Source organism: Sus scrofa, chromosome Y, assembly GCF_054392235.1.
Source record: "Sus scrofa isolate SSC_HxYL_T2T_F1_AM1 chromosome Y, Sscrofa_HxYL_maternal_Yorkshire_Landrace_v2.0, whole genome shotgun sequence".
Taxonomy (NCBI): Eukaryota; Metazoa; Chordata; class Mammalia; order Artiodactyla; family Suidae; genus Sus; species Sus scrofa.
In genome coordinates, this window is record NC_139402.1 from 5057163 (window position 1) to 5073016 (window position 15854).

Genomic DNA, 15854 nt, shown 5'->3' on the forward strand with positions numbered 1-15854 from the left:
ACAAAGGCTACAGATTTCATGAAAAGTTCATGTCTTTAAGCTTTGTTTATCTTGAAACAGAGATGACACGACGGCAAGCTCTAGAAATGATGTGCAGTCCCTTGTACCTTGATCCAGCTTCCCCAGTGGTAACATCTTATAACTATAGTACAGTATCAATACCAGGAACTGGAAACAGTATCGTGTTAACCTTGAAGTCGCACTGCCTTTTACTCTGTAATGCACTCTGTGTGTGTGTTTGTGTGTGTGTGTGTGTGTGTGTGTGTGTGTGTGTGTGTGTGTAAGAGAAATCAACTTAGACTTTGGTTAACGATTGTTTTCTACGTCCATGATTTAATATCTTATCATTTGTTCCTCCTTCTTTTCCATTAAGACCTATGTCCATGATTTAATATCTTATCATTTGTTCCTCCTTCTTTTCCATTAAGACGTGGGAACATTCCACGGACCTTAAACTTTTTTGCCAGCGAGGTGAAAACTGGAGGGTCCCTATCTCTGTAGGTCTGTACCTGCATTTAAAGAGAGAATTTTCCCTCCATGTTCTGTTCTGCGTGCCACAGATTCTGACACATTTTGATTTCTCTTTCTTTCCCAACATTTTTTTTTTACATTTTCCTAAGGAGGTTTTCTTTTTTGACCCATGTCCACTCAGAAGTTAAGTTGTTAATTCTTAAATATTTGGCAATTTTCTGCACAGGCAATGTCTTTCAGCTTCTAATCGAATCCCACTGTGATCTGTAATTAGGATGCAATGCATGAAAATATTTGAGTCAAGCTAACAAAACAGCAGGAGCAAAATCTGCTATTTAAACTTGGAGAAGGATCAGGAGAGAAATAACACAACACATATATTCCAATTTCTGAAATATGCCTGGCAGAGTCTCTGGTGATAGTGTTATCGGGAAGATGAAAAATTTTGAGCTTGATGAGCATGTAGGCAAATTATTTTTCTGGCTGATGTTTAAGACATCACGAGGTGTGGTTTCTTTTTTTATGGCTTGTTATCAAGCTGCTGGAAGTTTCTTAGGGCTGTGCGGAAAATGCATTTTTCCAACAGTTTTCATTTTCATGGAACTGTTTACAGCTTGCATGCAGCTGTAAAATGCATGTTCATTCCCTTTGGAGATTGCTTGCTTGGAGCAATGTTTTACATTGTCCAGAAAGCTAAAATGACCAGCCAAGGTATGAGGCATGCTTACTGTGAAAATGTAACATCTTGTGTTTCATTTTTTAAAGGCAGGCTGGCGAACTGCTAGTTACATGTTTGCTAACTCCAGTTCATAGACGCGTGGTGCTGTGGTTAGATCACACCCGGGGCACTGCAGGATGCGGTCCCAATTATGGTGTTTTTAAGGTACACATTGGGAAATAGTCCAATCTGGACAAAAATCCCAAAATGGGTTAAAGGGTCTCAGTGCTGTGTTTGCAGAACTGACAAACGCTCCGCTAAGGACAGGTGTAATGGTGGTGAAAACTGTTCTTGAGGAGAGAGAATGGTCTTCAGGGAGCTATTTGCTTCCTGCAGATAGTTTCTTCGCCAAGTGCGAGAGGATGTGCAAATGCAAATTCAACCCTGGGACCTTAGGACTGAGTAACCGGATCAGTGAGAAGGACGCACATTCTTGTAACTACCTGGGGATCAGTGGATCATGTTTTCAGTGGACAAGCCATCAGGAGAGAAGAGAGGTGTGTGTAAGAAGCCCAGGACCCAGGCGTGAGGTGAGATGGCTATGCCTAGAATCAAAATCACCATCAGCTCTGTCTATACCCCCATGGCTGCAGCCTCAAGGAGCCCCACGCCCAGGGGCCAGGGGTGGAAAGGCAATTATGTAGACCCAGGAGGATGTGTTCTTCTTGGTAGGGATCCAAATACAGCATCTGCTTTCTTTTTCTTCCTATCCCTCATGACTGGAGATCAGAGACATTTATCTAATCGACTCATCTCCATCTATTAGGAAAGACAGTACCGGTACCGTCTGCTGTTCTTCTAGGCAATCGACCAGCTTTCCGATGACCATGGCAACCGCAGCTCCTGGGAGGATGAACTCTGAGGGGGGCTATTTTGAACTTGAGTCCATTTTTCAGTCCAGTCTGTGCACTCCTGCAAAAGGTGTGTCTTTAGGGGGCTGATGTGTTTAAATTGCATCTACTGGCTCAAGCTGCACAGAGGCTACACCTCTAGAGCTGGGACCTCCTGCAAAGGAATATCATCAGATAAAACGGACCATGGAGCAAAGTGGGGAGTAGAAGGCTGCCGGCATACCTCCCACGAGAGCCAACATCAGGATGTGGGCATCAAATTTCCTTCCATGCAAAATTGTTTGAGACTAAGCATCATCCTCGAGCTTGTTTTCCTGCAGAAGAGCCGACGGTTCTATCAAGCGGGTCTTTACATAAAATGGCAAAGGGGCTAAGCCCACCAGGAGCCATGCCATGGTGCGATCAATTGAGATGCATGTGTAAAAATAAGGGTGGGACAACCCCCATGGCTTTTCCTTCGATTAGAGGTCAATCTACCATATTTCTGTTATCTTCCTTCTTTCCCTTCTTGTGCAAAAGCAAAACTATCATGAGGAAACCCTTGGGGCTAAGCTCTCTCTCCCCAGGACCTGCCATGATTTCAGGAAGCAAGCCTCTCTCCTCTTCAACACTCTGTGATTTCAGCACAGACTGGACTGAGTGGCAACACTTTACTGCCACTTCCATGTCCTCCACTGTGAGCTGGGTGAAGCAGAGTTCCAAGAACCTAGAGCTACTGTATTTTCTAAAATTATTTACACACAGAGCAGCTGCAGAGAGCACCTTACAGGTGTCCGTGTTCCAACAGTAAGCCTCTTGGGAACGACGGTTCCTGCCTAATCCTTCTGTAACAACCCACTCGGTTGCAGGAGAAGCACACCTTTGGGACACATGAGTGGGGGCGTGACTTGGCAACAAGAGACTGGAGAATTGCACACTCAGTGGATGGTGTGAATGAAGGCAGCTCACGAGAAAACTCAATGAAAACACATCAGATCTTGCCTAAATTCTTCTCCTTTTCTGTCTCCTTCTCTCCCCCTCGCCCCGTCTCTCTTTTTTCCTATGAAGCCAAGAGGGAATTAAGGGACTCCATCAATGACATGGCTCAGAAGTGACCAAGCCACAAGCTCTTAACAGATTTTTACCCTACAACAAGAGGTCCACAGACTAGCCAACACGCCGAATCTAGCCCACTGTTTTTCCCATGGGCTACCATCTGACACTGCTTTTACTTTTTTTGCATGTTGGGAACAAATAATACACAAGAGCATGAAGTCATGACAGGCAAAAATGAGATGAAATTCAAATTTCAGTGTCTAGACAATAACTTCGGGACCAGAACGCAGCCATACCCATTCACCGACGTATTGTCTGTGCCTCCTTCTGTGCCACCAGGTCCAGCTGAGTCATTGTGACCAGGCTACTCACGACCACAAAGCCCAAAATATGTAATACGGTCCCCTTCCATAAAAACTTTCCAGACTGCTCTCTGAGCCTTGCTCTGAACAGAAGTGTTCTGGGGCTACACAACACACAACATGACTTGGCTTAACAGGGTGAGGGGTGCATTCAGTGAGCTTCTACTCTACTTTTAATAATTTATAGTTTACAATAAGCGAGGAAGATAAATATAATGGGAAACCCACTGAGATGAATCATATTGTTGAATAAATATTCAGGAGGCACTAAGCCAATGCCTCAAAAATTTATTTATGCATAAGGAAAGCGAGGTTTTTTTTCTTCCCCCATCCAGACATTCCTGAGAAAGGTGAAGGAATCTAAGAAGCTTGGAGGCAGTCATCTGCAGTTGGGTACAGAAGGTGTTCAGGAAAAAGGGCATATCCTAATTCTGCAGAAAGGTTCCCTTCCCCTCAAATCTGCCTGAATCTCTCAGTCATCTAAAAATAAGCTGGACTCACCCTTTTTTTTCTCCTTCCCAGAAGGTGGCTCCATGGTGTGCCATGCCTCAGCATCGACCCAGGAAGAAAACAATGGTGCCCCCTTGGGTCAGCAAAGGTCACCATGAAGGTCGATGCAGTAAATGTACCAGGGTCCTTCCCTACTGCTGACCCCACAGCTCATGAGGTGAGCACAGCCTTTAGGAGAATCTGCCCATCAAGCAACACCAAGTGATGCTATTTTCTAAGAAGCTGTGATTAAGTCGCTGCTTACACATGATCTGTTGTTTTTCACTCTGATGATGCTTTTGCCATCTATCCACTGAAGCAAGAAATGCTTTGCACAGATGCCGCCTGGGGTTTTTATTGTCCTTTAAGCGGCAGGTCAAGCTTGGCCGTTAACAATCCCGGCATCATGAGGCACAACCAAAGAGTCAAGAGAAAGTGACAGGATGCAAACGTCTACACTCATGGAGCCTGAACTTGGCATCTTGCTAACTTTTTCGCCAGGGAACCAAAGAGGGGAAACGCGTTGAGATTAAGGGGAAAAAAAAATCAAACAAAATGAACTAAGCTACCTGGATGGAGGTGAATTTCCTATCAAGAGCTTCCTCTGCTATCAATAAAGTAACAGAGAATTCTGCGATAGTCAACAGCATTTGAGTACTAGGTGCAGGGAAGATGTCTAAAGTACAGAACAATGGGACTTAAAGACTTTTGTAAAGAAATTACCAAATACAAAGAGAAAAACACAAAGAAAATTGGACAAACTTATGGACCCCAAAGAGGTATTCTCAACAGAGCAAAGGGCACAGTGAGGGTTAGGTCCCCAGGAGGGGTAAACCAACAAGATGCTCGCTGAAGACAGGTAACTCCTCCAAAGTTATGCAGAGAGGATGGAGTTCCCATTGTGGCTCAGCAGACGTGAACCCCACTAGTATCCATGAGGATGTGGGTTCGATCCCTGGCTCCACTCAGTGGGTTAAAGGACCCGGCATTGCTGTGAGCTGCTGTAGGTCACACACACAGCTTGGATTTAGCATTGCTGTGGCTGTGGCATAGGCTGGCAGCCTCAGCTCTGATTCGACCCCTAGTCTGGGAATTTCCCTACGCTGCACATGTGGCCCTAAAAAAGCAGCAGAAGAAAAGTTTAAGGAAAGGACTATTTACAAAGGTTTGGAGTAGACTGTACTGGGTAATTTGTTTTCTGGATTTGCATGAGGAGAATTAATTAGCTTTCACCAGCTCAAGGGACAGAAAATGCTTGTCAGAGCCTTTGGAGTTCTGGGGGGTGATGCAGGCCTTATCAGAGCCTTTAGAGTTTGGGGTTGATACATGGAAAAGCTGACAAGCTGTCCCACTGGAGGCCACTAGTCTTACACCAACTTAAAAGCCAATAGCCATCTTCTTTAAGAAAGAGAGTCCCATTCTGTTGCATGTATAGACAGACACATTCAACAGAAGAGAACATTTAGAAATACACCCAACCACATATGAAAACTTAGTCAATAAAATGGAGATCACCAATCAAATGGGACTTCTTTATAATACACCTATATATATATATATCTCCACATATATAGATGAAAACTATAATAAAATAGATTTCAGACTTCACACCAAGAACAAAAATAGACTCCAAATGGATTACAGAGCTACATGGAAAAAAATTGAAGATGCCAAATTTTACACCTAAAAATGAGTAGTTTGTCTAAAACCTAGATAGACAGGAATGCTTTAAAACTGAGTCAAAGTTCAAATTCAACTAAATAGATGAGAGAGAGAGAGATACCACAGGAGTTAATTTATCTACTTGCTATTTGATTTTATAATCACGAAATATGCTTAAATAGATCAAGTGTTCTATTTAAGAATTAGAGAAAAAAATCCTGTTTGACTTCCCAACTGGATGAATAGAGGACATTTCTACAATCTAAATTAAGCAATCAGAAATATATAGAGAAAAAAGAGCAGTGTATAATGCAAATAAAATCTTATTAAGGTAGATCTCATGAGTTGTTACTACCATAAAATAAAACGTATTGAAAACATAATTACAAAGTAAGTTGAAAGAAAAAAAATAAAATAAATTGCTTGCCATGTTGAACATAAGTGGATTATATTTTCTGTGGAATGGAAGATTGTCACTTTTTAGTTTTAAAATTATTCAGGAGTTCCCTTGAATTTAACAATTTAAAAAAATGTTTAATTATTCAAATTATTTAATTCGCAAAAACATACTTACAATGGATACAAAATGAGGTTGAATATTAAATGATGAGCAAAGAAGAATTAGCTGAATGCAAAAAGAATGTAATAAAATAATTTTAATATATATGTGGAACTTTAGGTTAACCACAGTAATCAGAATCAAAACAATTTTTAACGACTGAAGATGGAATTTCTTTTTTTTTTTTTTTCCTTTTTGTTTTAGGGCCACACCTGTGGAATATGGAAGTTCCCAGGCTAGAGGTCAGATTGGAGCTGCAGCTGCTGACCTACACCACAGCCACAGCAATGCCAGATCCGAGGCACATCTGTGACCTAAACTGCTGCTCATGGCAACACAAGATCCTTAACCCAATGAGCAAGGCCAGGGACTGAACCGCGTCCTCATGGATACTAGTTGAGTTTATAACCCACTGAACCACACAGGAACTCCTGAAAATGGAATTTCTGATGCTGTCATAAATCCGTATAATTATGAACATGGCAGTTTGACGATATGAGTTAGAAACAATCAGAAAATGGTAAAAAGAAAAACTTAAACACCACAACAAACCTTATTCAGGTCAGGCGGACTTGGCACAAAATTAAGAATAAATAGTGACAAATACAATTGCTAGCTTGCTTTTGGGTCCATATGGACTCTACGGAGAGAGGTTTTATAGCCCTCAATAAGAAACCTACTCTTTAATGCATCAATGAATTTCCATAAAAATCAATACTTACTTAGAAGTAGCCGCCCATCAGCATGCTACTAATAGTATTTCAATTTTAGCATGAGGAAACGGAATCTCCCAGCATTAATTTTCATCTCGCTAGTAAATGGTATCTCAACCCAGGATGTCTCATCAAGAATTCTATAACAGTGATCAGTAACACTGAATTATATATTAAACATTGAGTGATGTATTTTCCCCAGGATCTGACATTGCCATGAGCTGTGGTGTAGGTCACCCATGTGGACTGCATCCAGTGTTGCTGTGGCTATGGTATAGGCTTCCGCTGCAGCTCTGATTTGACCCCAGGCCTGGGAACATGCATATGCTGCAGGTGTAGCCATCGAAAGAAAAAAAAAAAAAAAGAAAGAAAATGTACTTATAAACAGAGTATCCAGGAAGATCAAATGTTAAGAGAAACAATGTTTGGGGTGATTAATGTACACCTTTAAGCAAGGAACAGCTGATGTTTCCTAATGCCTCTTGTAAGATAAGCCCTACTGAGGTGGGTGGAAACAGTGACATTTTTTCTTGATAAGACATAGAAAAATGAGTAAAGAAATAAAAGAGAGCGTGGTGAGACTTGCACTATCCAAGTGGTAGAGAGTAGGCACATACAGATGAATTTAAGGTAAATAAAGAGAACAACCACTCATAGTTCAGTTCCCGAGTTCAACTTGCCACATTTCAAATGCTACAAAGCTCCACATGGGTAATGGCAACATATTGAACAAGACAAGAATGAAACACTTCCATCATCCCTAAAACATCTACTGGCCAGTGGCAATGGTCTCAAGAGAAAAAAAACAAACAAGCAAGCAAAGTAAGGTTAAGAAGATGTTTCTATTAGCAGTTAACTTTTAGATTAAAGGCTTAACACAAAGACCAGAAACGTTATGAACTGATCATCTTCAACTGAATTGAAACTAATCAAATGCAAAAATTGACATTAGTGTGGATAGATTGCTTTTAAATTACCTCTTAAAACATACAGGCCCATGAAAAAAGGCTCAGCTTTGCTAATGATCAGAAAAACACAGATCAAAACCGCCATGAGAGATCATCTCACGCCAGTCAGAATGGCCATCGTGACTAAGTCCACAGATAACAAACGCTGGAGAGAATGTGGAGCAAAGAGGGACCCTCCTACTCTGTTGGTGAGAATGTAAATCGGTACAACCACTCTAGAGAGCAGCATGAATATTCCTCAAAAAACTAAAAATAGGGGAGCTCCCGTCGTGGAACCGCGAGGTTGCAGGTTCGATCCCTGGCCTTGCTCAGTGGGTTAAGGATCCGGCATTGCTGTGGCTGTTTGTAGGCTGGTGGCTACAGCTCCAGTTCACCCCTAGCCTGGGAACCTCCATATGCCACAGGTGTGGCCCTAAAAAGCCAAATAAATAAATAAATAAATAAATAAATAAATAAATAGATAAAAAATCCTAAAAATAGAACTACCATATATATGATCCAGCAATCCCACCCCTGGGCAACTATCCAGAGAAAACCCTAATGTGAAAAAAACACATGTACCTCAATGTCATAGCAGCACTATTTCCAACAGCCAGAGCAGCAACCTGAGCCACGGCAGTGATAACACTAGATCCTTAATACACGAGACTAGCTGGGAACTCTGTCAACAGTCTTCTTGAATCATTTTCTTCACAGTCTGGGGGGACAAAGAATGGGACCCCTAAGTGACTGCTAAATAGCCTGCAGGACAGGGAGACACGCAGGCCAGGCACCCACTGAGTCCTCTGGGCTTTGCTGTCTCTCTGTACTTATTAAAGCTGCAATAAGTCTTTCCTGGACTGGAGTTCTGCTCCCTGTATGCAGCCCCCAAGCCAAACAGTCTTTATTTAAAAAATATAAATATATATATATATATATGTGTGTGTGTGTGTGTGTGTGTGTGTGTACGGTGTTTAGTAGATGCACAGTATTGCATTTAGAATGGATAAGCCATGAGGTCCTGTGGTACACCACAGGGAACTATATCTAGTCACTTGTTATGGAACATGATGCGGGATAATGTGAGAAAAAGAATCTATATCTATATAAAACTGGGTCACTTTGCTGTACAGCAGAAATTGACAGAACATAGTAAATCAACTATAATAAAAATATTTTTTAACTATGATAAAAAATGCATGTGTATATATACATATACATAATACAATGTAAATTTACATGTATACACATAGATACGTGTGTATATAGATACACATGTGTACATGTATCTACGTATACACATATATGTATCTATGCATATATCTATACACAGATATATATGTATCTATGTGTGTATTCAATACACATGTGTGTATATTGTGTATATATGTACATATTTACAGATATATATATATCTATATGTGTATATTTGTGTATCTACACACATGCACACACAAACACACATAGGTATTACACTGTCTCCAGAAAGGGTGTTAAGTTCTCATACATGTTCTGAGGTCCTCGACAAGTTTCTGAGGTTTGTTAACGTCCACGCAAATACTCCTGGGGTTTCTATTGGGTATTTGGTAAAAAATGGCAGCCCTCAGGAGACTCACTAAGCGCCAGGGGTACGTTCACAGCATAAACCACTGCGGGACTGGGGGGAAATCCACGAAGATGAGAAATCTAGACTCTTGGCCACCAGCAGCATCCAGGCAGGCACAGGATGAACTAGGAACAGCCAGGACTGACTTTTGTTTATGGTCCTCAGAGTGCTAAGACTGCGGAGGTAGAAAATGAGTAGACTGAATACCAAGGGGACACAGGGGAAGCAAAGAGTCCTTTATTCTTAATCCTGCCGAAGCTGCTGTGCCCAGCGCTGCAGGGCAACGGGGAATCCTAGAAGAGGGATGGCACGGTGTTACAAAACACACAAGACTCTTTCACATCTAGAAAGTGGGGGACCGGGAGGCCCTCTGTTCCCCAGAACAAAAGCGCCTAGTCCTTAGCCCACATGGCTTTTCTTAAGGAAGCTGCCTCTTGTAGGTTAGTGAGCAGGAACAGGAAGAGGCAAAGACAAAGCTACGACTTAGTGAGTAACAAAGGCAGCTCTCAGCACAGGTGCATCCCTCTAGGGCATAGCGCACCTGCTTATTTACAGAAGAGCATGGTTTATGCAGAACTCCCTGGTCCCTCTTTGAAGGAGACCCTGTACGTGAGAACTCTGCCTCAGCAGATATTTGCCTTCCGCAGAGTTTAGCACCTCAGTTGTCTCCAGCAAAAAGCTTCTTGCCTTCTGCCCCATCTTCCAGTTTTGTCAAATGGAGAGAGTCTGCTTCATAAAGCATTCAATAAATGTGTGTCACCTGGATTGTCTTCTCTACTCAATTGTTAAATAGGTTTACAAGATTTTTAGTTTTTCCATTATCATGGATTTCCAGTGTTTTGTCAACGTCCACTGTGCAGCAAAGTGACCCAGTCATACATAAATACAGAACTTATTTTCAGAGTGTTCTAGCTTTTTAAAGCACATTTTTATTTTTATTTATTTATTTGCTTTATAGGGCTGCACCCACAGCCTCTGGAGGGATTGAGCTACAGCTGGTGGCCTACACCACAGCCACAGCCATGCTAGATCCGAGCTGCATCTGTGACCCACACCACAGCTTATGGCAATGCCAGATCCTTCACCCACTGAGCAAGGCCAGGGATCGAACACACAACCTCATGGTTCCTAGTTGGATTCGTTTCCACTATGCCACGACGGGAACTCCTTTAAAGCATATTTTAATAGCATTCCTTTAAAAGAATTCCTTATAAAAAAAAATACAGGGACATGGTTTGATTTTTGTAGACGCATAGTGAAAGAAAATGAATAAATAAATGTTACAACCTGGAGTTCTCCTGTGGCACTGCAGGTGAAGGATCCAGCATTGTCACTGCAGCAGTGTGAGTTGCTGCTCTGGTGCAGGTGTGATCCCCTGGCCCAGGAACTTCACCATGCCACAGGCGCAACCCAAAAAATGATAAAGCTTTAAAAAACGAAGGAAGCAAATTATACTAGTGGTAAGTGCAGACTACTTCAAGATTTAAAGGAAGAATCTTAACATTATGAATTATCCTTTCCTTGTGAGAACATTCTCGAAATAACTTCTATATGATGGAAGCCATGGAGTTGGTGAAAACACCTGTCACTTTTCCCGGACAACATGACCGTGAAGTCCCCCAGATCTTTAGTGGACTCTTTAGCTCTTCTCCACTGTGGAGACCACACAGCCTGGACTGTGAGAACACCCACGGTTCATGGCTGTCACAATGAGATGACGCTCCTTGACCGAAATTTAACATCTTCTGTAGAGAAAAAGACATCTCCAACCTGTTTCAAGGGAGAAACTGTATATCCTGCAACAGCTTTTTAGGCGTGAGATTGAGTAGCTGAATGTTGAAATCAAGAGTAAACCAGCAATGGATATTTTGGAGTTGGAAACAGGTCCCAGAGAGATGCCACATCACCTGGGCCATTAAACATCAGAACCACCACCCGTCGAGACATTTAGTTCCAGAATCCATCTCATCTTGTCATGGAACAAATCTCTGCGGGAAAGAAAGTGTATCTTCTCTCTACATTTCAGCTCTGTGACACCCAGAACAAAAGTGGGGACGTTTTATTGTAGACAGGCTGTGTGTGCACGCTCTCACACACCACATTCCTGAAACTCACGAGTATAAACAGAGCTGGAGTTCCCTGGTGGCCCAGTGGTTAACAAGGTGGCATCGTCACTGCTGCGGGTCAGGTTGGATCCTGGCCTGGGAAATCCTGCCTGTTGCGGGCATGGCAAGTCCACTAAAAAAAAAAAAACTTCACACTAAATAAATAAAAAGGGCAATAATACTTATTAAAAAAAATGAGCAGAGCTGATTTGTTTTAACAAAGTTCAATGGGTACTGGTTAAACATACATCCAGTTCCTGGAATGGGATTAAAGGCAGTGATAAATTCCACCTGCACCAGCCTCAGGACAGTTGGGACCCATGAAATTAGGTTCCATCCGGTGATCATATAGAATTGAACCAAAAGTCATGATGCTTTGTCAGAACCACTTAATTTGAGGAGGACAATGGAATAGGTCCCTTAGACTCAGCTTATGAGTTCAGGTGTATGTTTAGTACCTGACGCCCGTCACCTCTGCCACAAATAGGTCCTGATCACTGAATGCCAGGTATGGTTCTTGCCATGCAAGGTACAGCCATCAGAACTTCTCCATCAGAACTGAACTCCAAATAAATCTGTACTCTTAGGCAATGTGATTTAGGAAGCTCATCCAATCTATTGCCATATCAACAAAAGATGCACTTCTCTTTCTACTGCAGAGCTAACAGAATCCCACTGCCTTCACACGCTGGTACAGCGACAGCATCGTAACAGATCCAGGAGCAGAAACAAGATTTGAGTCAAGTCCATCACTATTTGCACTCCACTCCACACCCAGCTGTCCATGGGCAGGTGCAAAGAAGGAGGCTATAAACCTTTTTCAGTCCCAGCAATTACTGGCCAACCTCCCCGAGTCCAAGTTTCCACAAAAGTTCAGAAACCACCACCCATTCGTTTCCCCTTTGTGTGAAGGTTACTGTCATTGATATTCTACTGAGTATCGAGCACTTGGATAGGAGATGGGCCATAGCATCCTTACATCAACTACACGGAAAGGCATGTTCAACCCACTAGAAGCTCACATGATCAAATCTGCACGTTCATGTACGAAAAAGCACGTCCAGCACCCAGTGTGGTGAAAGGTACCGCGGCTTTTAAGGACGATGACGTAAAGGAGGCAGGAGGCAAAAGCTAATCCTCCTTCAAACCCCAAGGTGAAGCTTCCCAACAGCGTTTTTCTGGCTTTCTCTTTCTTGCTCTGCCTGCATCCTGGTTGCCCAGCCCCCACCTTGAATATCCTCTTCTCCTAAACAGAGCCATAGGCTAAATCCTCCGCGTAGAATGGCTTCCCATGACATACAGACACTGTGCACAGCATCGACCCATCAAGCACAACGCAAAGGGTTGTGCAAGTTTCTTCTTCTCTGCACCTTATCCAAAACTCTCAGGTTCCCCAGGGCGCAGAGCCAACATTCTCTTCCTTAGGACACCTGTAACCTTGCCACCCTGCATCCTCAAAGGCAGAAGCTTTGTGGGGGAGCTCTTATAAACTGAGGAGGGATGCCATAAACACTACGTCACAATCTCGAGGCTCGCATTCGTGGGGCTTCTGCTGGACCACCTTGCAAACTGCTTGAAAATGCATATCGGCTCCCTTTCGCTTTGATGAACCAAAGCCCATACACAATTCATATGTCCCCTCATCTTTACCAAAGGTCCTCCTTGTGCCCCAGGATCCCATTACACTTTGTTGTCTTGTGTCCTGAGGCTCCTCTTGGCTGAAAGAGGGTCTCACACTTTCCTTGTTGATGATGTTCTCGGGTTTGAAGGAGGCCCTGTCAGATCTTTTGGAGAATCCCTGCCGCTGTGGGACATGTCTGATGTCCCTTCATGACTAGATGAGAGTCATCCTTTTATTGTAGGAAGGAAGACGACAGAGGGAAATGACATGTCATCACATCATGTCAAGGGCACAGCCTATCTACATGTCTGCTGCTGAGGTTGACTCGGACCACCTGGCTTGTTAGGTTCCGCCACTTTTTTAAAAAAAAATTTTTTTTGGCCATGACCAGGGCATGTGACATTCCCAGTCCAGGAACTGAACCTGCATCATGGCCATAACCAGAGCCACTGAAGCGACAACACCAGGTCCTTAACCCACTGAGCCACAAGGAAGCTCCATTTCCCCACTTTTAAGCTCCTTTTTCCCTTCTCTCTTCACATCATACCCTTTGGAAGAAAGTTACCACCCAGAGCCTGCCCCTCAAGACTGAGCAAATATGCACCACATCCTCGAGTGCTTCCATAAATTGTTTGGAATTCTTCTGCACTGTTCCCTGTGAACCTGAACTTCACCATAGATGGATCTATCTTAAACACCTTACTGCCACATTATTCAGAAAAAATGATCTCGTCTGCATTTCATTCCTGATGCCATTCACAGCATCTGCTCACTGGGGGACAGGTAAGACACTTCAAAATCCAGTGCTGATTTCAGTTCTGAAATATTAGCCACACATCTGTGTCTTTCTGCCCGATGCTGGTCTCCTGGTGCCTTTCCCTTTGGGCTATAGACGTTAGATAAGAAGAGAATTTGCATGCCAGGCGAGCTCTGCAGATGCCACAAACACATATCCTAGGGACGCCTCCTCAGTTCATTTTTGGGTTTCCTCCTTTCAGCCTCCTCGATCTACTTGATTTCAACCGTAAATCATATTTGGGTACCAAACTTTTAACATCATTCTAGCCTTCAGAGGAACCTTACAGACCTGCATGTGAATCAGCCACTGCCAGGAGGCTATGCTCCATCCTTCCTCTTTCCACACAGAATCCACCCATGTGACTTCCTCACATGCCACATACAGAGTTATTATAATCCACACTTCTCAACAGCAGTGCCTTGGATGAATTATGGTGATGGAGCTACAAAGGGCCAGAGGTTTCTGATGACCTCCTAATGAATATGCAAAAGAGATCTCTGAAAAAGGAACCCACCCACACTTCTCTAGCGCTGGAAACCCATTTTCCCTTTGGATCTGCAGACTCTTTGGAGTAAAGGACACATTTAAGTACGAATCTCGGCAACGCCAAGGGAAGACGCAAGGGCCACGTCTGGGATGTGAAGATGAGTTAGAGGGAAAGCAGGAACCCTGGAAACGTAACTTTCTTGAAAAGACGTGTTGATATATGATATTTAAGTAATGTCTGGCTACCTTCTCTGATGGGAGGGTTGAGGGGTCCTGGGAGTCACGGAAGAGACATGTCCTGGAAGAGGACTTGACGAGGAGAAGGACACAGGTAGGACAACGCCCAGAGGAGAGCTTCCAGTCTCAAGATCGACTGTTTGGATCTTGATGGAGCTCAATTCCTGCAATATCTCACAGGGCAGGCTCTGTGCTGGGTTTTTCCAAATTATGTATGGTTCTTTTCTTAAACTCGCTGCACTTGTGTTTTGGTCAATTTAAGGGACGTTGTTGCGTCTACTCCGGCATTAATTAAATCTCACGGGAACTAGAGCAGAGCCATAAAGGGATCAAGACACCAAACGTGATGGGATAAGCAGCCCGAGCAGACCAGTGACTGGAGAGATTCAGAATGTGCAATACACTCTAGAAATTCTAAAGCGTCTACAACGGTCCCGAGCATCCTGAAACCATGCAGCCTGGGGGAGGGAGGTGTGGTATTTATCAAGAAAGTAAGTGAACCTGGGATCCAGAGTATGAGTCCGATGACTCCACCCTCAGATGCTATGACTTACTGTGGGGACCATACATAGCATCACCACATCACACCAACATATTGTAATAAAAAAATCCATCAACTTTGAAATTGGACGCAATGGGGATCTCATCTCTTGGGTCAGAAATGCTATTGGTCAACCACCAGAAAGAACCTTACTAATAATTTTCAAGTCAGTCTAGAGCAGAAAGCCATCTTACACCTATTTTTTGACTAATCCCAATGTCCAACTCTTTTATGAAATTCATAACATTGTTATGCAGAAAAAGAGAAGGGTTTTTTTCATCAACAAATGAGAAATCTGCTTTATACCATAACAGGTTGTTGCTTTAAAAGAAGAATACTGGAGTTCTCATTGTGGCTCAGCAGTAATGAACCCGACTAGTCTCCATGAGGATGTGGGTTCAATCCCTGGCCTCACTCAGTGGGTTAAAGGATCGGATGTTGCCCTGAGCTGTGGTGTAGGTTGAAGATGTGGCTTGGATCCCGTGTTGCTGTGGCTGGGGTGGAGGCCAGCAGCTATGGCTCCAATTCAACCCCTAGGCTGGGAATTGCCATATGCCTCAGGTGTGGCCCTGAAAAGACAAAAAAGAAAAGAAAAGAAAGAAAGAAAAGAAACTCATAATTAACATCAGACATTTTGGAACTAGTTTTGTGG

At 43.1% G+C, this 15854-nt stretch overlaps 1 long non-coding RNA gene across 1 annotated transcript in view; it reads right to left on the reverse strand.

Annotated features, from left to right (window-relative positions):
• Positions 1 to 982: 982 nt before the first annotated feature.
• Positions 983 to 15854, reverse strand: part of LOC146394339 (uncharacterized) — a 52879-nt gene continuing 38007 nt past the window's right edge. Inside the window, exons 3-4 of the long non-coding RNA XR_014836226.1 lie at positions 8390 to 8525; positions 983 to 3079 (exon numbers count right to left, since the gene is read on the reverse strand). This is a non-coding gene — a long non-coding RNA (uncharacterized LOC146394339). The remainder of the gene's footprint in view (positions 3080 to 8389; positions 8526 to 15854) is intronic.